This window comes from Nicotiana tomentosiformis, chromosome 2 (genome assembly GCF_000390325.3).
Source record: "Nicotiana tomentosiformis chromosome 2, ASM39032v3, whole genome shotgun sequence".
NCBI lineage: Eukaryota > Viridiplantae > Streptophyta > Magnoliopsida > Solanales > Solanaceae > Nicotiana > Nicotiana tomentosiformis.
The window spans coordinates 83,502,620-83,512,439 of record NC_090813.1 but is presented as its reverse complement, the minus strand read 5'-3'; positions in this window follow the sequence as shown (position 1 = coordinate 83,512,439).

The window sequence follows — 9,820 nt, the reverse complement described above, 5'->3', positions numbered from 1 at the left end:
ATTGGAAAACCAGTTGAATGAAAAAACCTCTGCATTTACGCAGTCCTAAGGTTAAACGGAGCTCATATTTTATATATTGCTCAAAAACTTTTATAGTAGTATCAGATTTCTTAGAAATCAAATAAAGATAATTTGTTTATAATAAGGCAGTTATTATTTAAAACAGTTGGATACTGATAAGATATATTTTTGTTCACACTTTATCAATTGGTTGATTATGAAAATATTCTACCACTAGAGCAAGCCTTTTGCCAGCAGCGTCGAGGCTTTCAATTTTGGTATGTATTTATGTACCAACATTTCTTAATTTAAAGCCATATGGAAACAAATAAAAGAAATGCAGAAAATAGCTAAGGCCAATAACGAACAAGATCAGTTGAATGCTACTCTTGCATTAGAACGCATTCAATCCATAATTTTCTTATTTTAAACTGCTACTACTATTGCTGTGTTAAAAAAATAGTGGTTTGGTTGGTGGTTTTACTTTAGAAATTTGGTGGAGGTTGGAAGATGCTAAGCCAAATTCACCTATGTGGTTGTAACTTGTGACAAATCTACTAAGGGCATCTCCAACTTTACTTCCAAAATGGGGATTTCCCTATTTGGGGATAACTTACTCCAACCATTCCTCCATTTTTTTCCTTCAAAAGAAAATATTATTTTTATATTCTTCTCTCTTTTCTATATTATATTATTATTTTTTATTTTAATTTTATTTTTTAATTTCCATTAAATAAATTTCATCTTTTATTTTCATTAATTTGTAATTTCCATTAAAATAATTCCATAAAATTTTAAATAATATAATTTGTTTGCAATTATTATAGATTAACTAATAATTCAAATAAAAGTGAAATCATTGCGATACAAGATTAATTAAATACATATTATATAGCGATAAAATTCATTCGAAATACTACATAAATATTCAACTTCAACCTCTAGTATTCTCCCATAAATGATCTATTTGTCACGACCCAATTTCACTTATAGGTCGTGATGGCGCTCAAGCTAGGCAAGCCAACTGATAAATTAAACGTATATTGATTAAACTTTTAAATGTATATTGATTAAACTTTTAATCCAAGAAAATAATAAAATATTAAATTCTACCAATGTGTGTGCCAAGACCTGGTGTCACAAGTGTATGAGTATCTAGTAGATTATACAATATCTCAAATACTGTCTGAAATAAAAATAGACAGAATGAAAAAAAAAAATTACAAGGAGAGACATTGGTAGCTGCAGAACGGCTCAGAAAGGTAGCTCACTACTATGTCCCTAGATAACGTGGGTGTAAGACGGTAGGTCCCCCACTAGTACTTGCCTCAGGTCCTGCACAAAAGTGCAGCAAGTGTAGTATGAGTACGTAAACAACGTGTACCCAGTAAATATCAAGCCTAATCTCGAAGTGGTAGAGACGAGATGGCCGACTTTGACACTCACTACGGGTCAATAATAATAATTGAAGTAAAACTAGAATATATAATTCAGCATGATTCACGGAATATAACAATAATTTATTTAACCAGCATAAATAATTAAATTCCTTCAAATGCAACAATTCTCAGTATAATAACTAAATTCCTTCAATTCCAATAAATTTTCAGTTTATTAATTAATCTCATTTACAGGAATAGCAATAATTCCTTAGCTAACAGGGATAATAATCCTTAAATTCCAAAGATTTCCAAATTTATCAATTAGCTTCACAAGCTACAATAAACTATCAAAGTATCGTGTAATTATTATTATTAAGCACGATTTCTGCCGAGGTCGTTCGGCCCGATCCAGAATATTATGTATACTGCCGAGGGACGTGCGGCACGATCCATAGTTGCATCTATCCTGCCGAGGTGTTCGGCCCGATCCACAAGAAAGGAGGACATTTTCTTATGTACCTCCGTAATAAGAGTATTTATTGTAAAATTTATTCGAGAGGATAACAATTTATTTCAATAATTAATTAATCTAAACAAAAATTAAGCATATGAAAATTTCATATTTTTCTACCTTTCATAACAATTCACAATATATACATCGAATATTTTAATTAATAAAGAATACAATTTGCACAAGTAATTCATGCTTTGAGTCCTAAACTACCCGAACTTTAGCATTAATAGTAGCTACGCACGGACTCTCGTCACCTCGTGCATACGTAGCCCCTATAATTAGCAATAATTATTTAATTTAATCATCTATGGGATAAATTTCCCCATCACAAGATTAGACAAGAGACTTACCTCAATTTGCTCCAATTTAATCCACTAGAAGGCCCTTTCCTCGATTATCCAACTTTGATTGGCTCGAATCTAACCATAAATAATTCGATACAATCACTAAAATTTATAGGAATCAATTCTATAAGAAATACTACATTTTCAATAAAAACTCCGAAATTAATTAAAATTCGTCCGTGGGGCCCACATTTCGGAATTCGGCGAAAGTTATGAAATCCGATAACCCATTCAATTACGAGTCCAACCATACTAGCTTCACTCAAATCCGACTCCGAATCGATACCGAAACCTCAAAAATTTGTTTCTATGAGATTTCTAAAATTTTCCAAATTTCAATCTCAAAACACTAATTAAATGGTAAAAATAATGATATATTTGTGTATATAGACAAAATGCGAGTTGGAATCACTTACCCCAAATGTCTTTCCTTAAAAATCTGTCAAATGTCGCCTCTGCTCAAGCTCAAGTTTGTCAAAAATGGCAAATGAGTCGAATGCCTCTCTTTTTATAACTTACAGATTTGTCCAGTCCGATCAGGGAGCTCGATCAGGGGAGCTCGATCATGGGAGTTCGAACTTAGGAGCTCGATCTTGGGAGCTCTATCATGGGATCTCGATCTTAGGAGCTCGATCATGGGAGCTCGATCTTGGGAGCTCAATCTTGGGTTCGAACACAGCCCAGAATTTCCAACAGAAGAGAAAAATTGCAGCAACTGTTTAAGTCCAATTTTTGATCTGTTAACCATCCGAAACTCACCCTCGACCCTTGGGACCTCAACAAAATATACCAACAAGTCCTAAAACATCATACGAACTTAGTCGAATCTCTAAATCACATCAAACAACGCTAAAACCACGAATCATACCCCAATTCAAGCTTAATGAAACTAAAAAATTTTAACTTCTACATTCGATGCCGGAACCTATCAAATCATGTCTGATTGACCTCAAATTTTGCACACAAGTCATAAATGACATAACAGAGCTGTGAAAATTTTCAGAACTGCATTCCGACCCCGATATCAAAAAGTCAACTCCCCGGTCAAACTTTCAAACTTTAAATTTCTATTTTAGCTATTTCAAGCCTAATTTCACTACGGACTTCCAAATAAAATTTTGATCATGCTCCTAAGTCCAAAATCAATATACGGAGCTGTTGGAATCATCAAAATTCTATTCCGGGGTCGTTTGCATATAATTCGACATTCGGCCACTATTTGAACTTAAACTTTTAATTTTCATCAAAATTCTATATCTCGGGCTAAGGACCTCGGAATTTGATTCCGGGCATACGCCTAAGTCCCAAATCACGATACGGACCTACCGGAACTGTCAAAATACTGATCCGAGTCCGTTTGCTCAAAATGTTGACCAAAGTCAACTCTATTGAGTTTTAAAGCTCTAATTCACATTTTAATCCATTTTTCACATAAAAACTTTCCAGAAAATTTTACGGACTACGCACGCAAGTCGAGGAATAATAAATAGTGCTTTTTTCGAGGTCTTAGAATACAAAATTAATTATTAAATTAAAAATGACATTTTGGGTCATCACATTCTCCACCTCTAAAACAAACGTTCGTCCTCGAACGGGTTTAGAAGTGCTGAATAAGTGTGGATATCTGCTTCGCATGTTTTCCTCGGCCTCCCAAGTCGCTTCCTCGACTGGCAGGCCCCTCCACTGGACTTTAAATGCAGAAATCCTCTTGGACCTAAACTGGCGAACCTGTTTATCAATAATGGCAACTGGCTCCTCTTCATAACCCAAGCTATTATCTAGCTGAACTGTGCTGAAGTCTAACACATGTGATAGGTCGGCATGAAACTTCTGGAGCATAGATACGTGGAAAACCGGATGAACTCCCGATAGGCTGGGATGCAATGCAAGCTCATAAGCAACCTCTTCAACTCGTTTCAACACCTCAAATGGGCCTATAAACCGTGGGCTCAATTTTCCCTTTTTCCCAAATCTCATGATTCCCTTCATCGGTGAAACTTTCAAGAGAACTTTTTCACCCATCATAAAGGATAAATTGCGCGCTTTTTGATCTGCGTAACTCTTTTGTCTAGATTGTGATGTACGAAGTCGCTCCTGAATCAACTTTACCTTTTCCAAGGCATCTTTCACCAAATCAGTACCATATAACTTAGACTCACCAAGCTCAAACCACCCGATGGGCGAACGACATCATCGACCATACAAAGCCTCAAATGGAGCCATCTCGATGTTAGATTGGTAACTGTTGTTATAAGCAAACTAGGTCAAAGGCAAGAAATGATCCCACTGACCTCCAAAGTCAATCACACATGCCCTGAGCATATCCTCCAAAATCTGAATTATCCGCTCTGACTGCCCGTCAGTCTGTGGATGAAAAGCTGTACTGAGCTCTACACGGGTCCCCAACTCACTTTGTACTGCTCTCTAGAAATGTGAAGTAAACTGAGGACCTGTATCTGATATGATCAAAATTGGCACACCGTGCAACCGAACTATCTCCTGAATATAAATTTGGGCCAACCTCTCTAAAGTATACATAGTCACAACCGGAATGAAATGTGCTGACTTGGTTAACCTGTCGACAATGACCCAAACTGCATCAAACTTCTGCAAGATCCGCAGCAACCCAACTACAAAGTCCATAGTGATGTGTTCCCATTTCCATTCCGGTATAGTCATCTGCTGAAGTAGGCCACCTGGCCTCTGGTACTCATATTTAACTTGCTGACAATTTAGACACCTAGCTACATGCTCAACAATGTCCTTTTTCATTTGTCGCCACCAATAATGCTGCCTCAGGTCACGATACATCTTCGTAGCACCTGGATGAATAGAATACCGAGAACTGTGTGCCTCCTCTAAGATCTTTTTCCTTAGTCCATCCACATTAGGAACACATAGACGACCCTGGAGTCATAGAACACCATTCGCACCAATAGTAACTTCCTTGGCACCACCTCGTAGTACCGTTTCACGAAGAACCATCAAATGTGGGTCATCATACTGGCGAGCCTTGATCTGCTCAAATAGTGAAGATTGGGCCACAACACATGCAAGAACTCGGCTGGGCTATGAAATATCCAGCCTCATAAGTCTGTTAGCCAAGGACTGAATATCCGAGGCTAATGGCCTTTCCTCTGCTGAAATGAAAGCCAAACTACCCATACTCTCCGCCTTTCTGCTCAAGGCATCTGCAACCACATTTGCTTTGCCTGGATGATACAAGATATTAATATCATAATCTTTTAGTAACTCCAGCCATCTGCGCTGCCTCAAATTTAGGTCCCTCTACTTGAACAAATGTTGCAAACTGCGATGATCAATGTAAACTTCACAAGACACCCCATAAAGACAATGCCTCCAAATCTTAAGAGCGTGAACAATCGCAGCTAACTCCAAATCATGTACCAGATAATTCTTTTTGTGGGGCTTCAGCTGACGTGAAGCATATGCAATAACTTGCCCTTCCTTCATCAATACACAACCCAAGCCGACACATGAAGTATCACAATACACTGTATACATCCCTGAACTGGAAGGCAACACTAACACTGGTGCTGTAGTCAATGCTGTCTTGAGCTTCTGAAAGCTCACCTCACAATCATCGGACCATCGGAACGGAGCATCCTTCTGGGTTAATTTGGTCAAAGGTGCTGCAATAGATGAAAAACCTTCCACGAATCGACGATAATAACCTACCAAACCCAGAAAACTCCTGATCTCAGTCGCCGAAGTGGGACGATGCCAATTCTGAAGTGCCTCAATCTTTTTGGGATCAACTTTAATACCTTTGCCCGATACAATATGTCCCAAAAATGCTACAGACTTAAGCCAGAAGTCACATTTAGAGAACTTAGCATATACTATAATTCATCCTTTCTACCAACACCGATAAGCCTTAGGGTCAAAATTCTCACATTCCATTCATCTCCAAAAGACCTGATTCTAAATCCATACCCGGTACCAGTCTCAACCAACTGAAACAACTCATGTCTACACCCACAAGGTATAACCACTCAACCTGACACGCCATACATAGGCCCATAATAATATTTCTGATCACAATAGCTGTCCGTAATCAAAACCGACATTGGCAATTAGCCTCATATCTATTAGAACCATGTTTCAAACCTCCACAACACTGACAACGATGCAAGAAACATGAAGACCTCTTAACTATACACCCGTATCAACAAGTCACAACTAACACCACCGGGCACACACTCCGCAAGCTAAAACTCAAGAAGAACAGAACGAAAATGACTGAATATGTAAAGAGAAACACATAAGAGAAATATCAAACAAGCCCGACGGGCACAACTCTTTATCAGTACCATACTACGAATCAATTTAAAAAGGAAGAATCAAGGTATATGAACAAATCACAAGGATCTCATCCTCATATAACTTTCAGCGCGACACGCAGCCCGGCTCAAACATATCAAATCACATGGAATCGCGAGGGTCTCACCCTCACTCTGAATCACAAGCCGAATACACATCATACCAATTGAAATCTTCCACTAACTAAATTCTTCCAATAAAATCACAACACTTACTGAACTCTCATCCCGGTAGAGTATCAAATCACAAATCATAACCAAATTACTTAGGAATCACATCAAACCTACCGTAATGGACAACAGGAATTCACTTCTAGTTTCGTAACTTTCAATAATGAATTAAAATAATGACAAACATGGCTATCACTCATAGAATCTCCCAACAGGGGCAAACACATAAATAGAATACTAAGTCATGAACTCACCCATAGGTGGAGCAACAAAATGAGGGGACTCACCCCGATAAGCAAAGCCGAATCAAATTATGAATGGTGCCCCTCTATAACAAATAAAAGCATACCTGTATGACATCATCTGACGCAGCGGCATCAAGCCTACTATATGAGACACATTAATGGGCCGAGCCTTTCCCTCTTGGGCGCCCTCTACTCTCCTGAATACCCCGCTGTGACACATTTGTCTGGAGTCTAGGACAATCTCTCACCCCGTGGCTGGTATCACCACACTCAAAGCAACCTCTCTATTGGCGTGGCTATGGAAACTGTGCAGTACGGGTACTTTGAGACCCATGAGCACCTGAAACACTGTGCGAAGCCTGAAGTGCAAACTGAACTGGCTGGCCCACAAAACCTCTACCATGTCATACCCTGCCTCCAAAATAAGGACCAGTAGATCTCTCCGGTCTATGAGGCCTCCTCGCCTCCCTGTCCTCTCTCTCATGGCCCCACCTGTCCTCTCTTTCATGGTCCCACATGCTCTCCACTCGGCGAATGTTCCCTACCACTTGTTAAAATGAAATATCCGACTCTAACTCCCGAGCCATGCTGAACCGAATATCATGCCTGATCCCCTCAATAAATCTTCTAACACGCTCTCTAACTGTAGCAACCAAAGCAGGTGCATTTCTGGCCAAATCACTGAATCTAACGGCATACTCTGACACTGACATAGTGCCCTGGCGCAACTGCTCAAACTCTGCGCGCCATGCATCTCGAAGGGACTGAGGTACAAACTCTCTCAGATACATCTCTGAAAACTGAACCCATGTAAGTGAAGCTAACTTGGCCGGGCGACCCAACTCATACGCCCGCCACGACTGATAAGCCGCTCCCCTGAGCTGGAACGTAGCAAAAGCAACCCCGCTCATCTCCACAATATCCATAGTACAAAGAATGCGGTATCACTCCTCCAGGAAACCCTGGGCATTATTTGTCGCCAATCCACTGAAGGTAGGAGGGTGGTACTTCTTGTACCTCTCAAGTCTAAGATGTTCTTCCTCAGATGTTGTTGCCATAACCACGGGCTGAACTGGAACCACATGCTGTGTCGCCATGACACTTGGAACCGGACCAATGTGAACTCGCTGCTCTAGAGTATGGGCGACAGGAGTCTGACCTCCTCCCCCGGTCTGTGAAGCAGCTGGTGCAACCAGAATCAACCCCGCCTAAGCTAATATACCAAACATGCTCAGGAACTATGCTAAGGTCTCCTGAAGTCCGAGGGTAATATCAGGCGCCTCCGGTACCTGTCCCCCAACTAGAACCATTGGCGGCTCCTCAACTGCTGATCTGATAGGTGCCCTAGCTACGGCACGTGCTCCCCTTCGGCCTCTGCCTCTACCGCTAGCGATATATCCCCCGGGGGCAGCGTCATCAGTAACTGCAGCTCGTGTCCTCACCATTTGTGAGAGAATGGAATGATAAAAACTTCAAACTTCGAGATCAATTAACTTGCACAATAGGAATGAAGGAAGTGAAACTGTCCTAATAGTTCCGTAGCCTTTCGAAGATAAGTACAGACGTCTCCGTACCGATCCGCAAGACTCTACTAAACTCGCTTATGACTCGTAGCACCTATGAACCTAGAGCTCTGATACCAACTTATCACGACCCAATTTTCCCTCTGTTGGGTATCATGATGGCACCTAGTCTTAGGGACTAGGTAAGCCTTACATTTACTAAATAGCAACAATAATAAATAACATCTAACAACTTTTGAAATGGATTCTCTATAAAATTTATAATTCCCGAAACCCGGTAATACAAGTCATAAGCTCTACAGAGTTTGCAATAATTTTTCTAAATACAACTTTTTGAAATAAAGTAACAATAGGAATTCAAATCAGAAGGTGACTCCGAAGCCTGCGAACACAACATCAGGTTTACCTTGAGTCTCCACAGCAACAGTCCGCACAGCTAGCTAATGATCAACTGACTTCGAAATACATGGATCTGCACAAAAATGTGCAGAAGTGTAATATGAGTACACCACGGCGGTACCCAGCAAGTATCAAGACTAACCTCAATGGAGTAGTGACGAGAAACAGTCAAGACACCTACTGGACTAAATAACCTGAACAAGTATAAGTATAGAAACAACAGAGTATGATATCTATATAAAGACTACGCGAAGTAGAAATTAATACGGTAAATTTTATTAAGAAAGGGATTCAACAACTATCAGCGGAACACCATAATAATGAAATAGAAGAACGAACAGAAACACAGTCTAAATCTGATAAACACAATTAAATGAAGGACAGGTAGCAACTAGATGAAAACAACCATTTTCACACCAGGTTTTTGTCAAAAAACTCCACGAGGTACCGAACCTCTTACTATTCACAACTCACGGGTCCCAATACCTGAACCATAACATTGGGCATCCTGTGCCCTCATTGCACTTTATAACTGCACTGATGACTCACGTGCCAAATAAAGCCATTCTCACATAGAGGGTAAGTAAACAAGGGTGTGCATCTATACTCAACAATATCAAGAAAACCTCTTATCCAATAAGAGTGCTTAACTACGTGTATGCTTGTGCAGGTGTCTTAACATAGTTTATACAATCTAGTGAGCATAAGGAAAAGAACGGACAACACATAGAATGTTTTTTCACAACTTTCACAAGATAAAGCTCACACAGGTAAGTATACCACTACACAAATATCAACAACAAGAATGCCCCTAGGCCATCACAAATCATCACAAATCAATCCCTGACATAGCTCACCTTGTCTCGCCACGTGTGCAATAGTAAAGTAAATGCCTACCT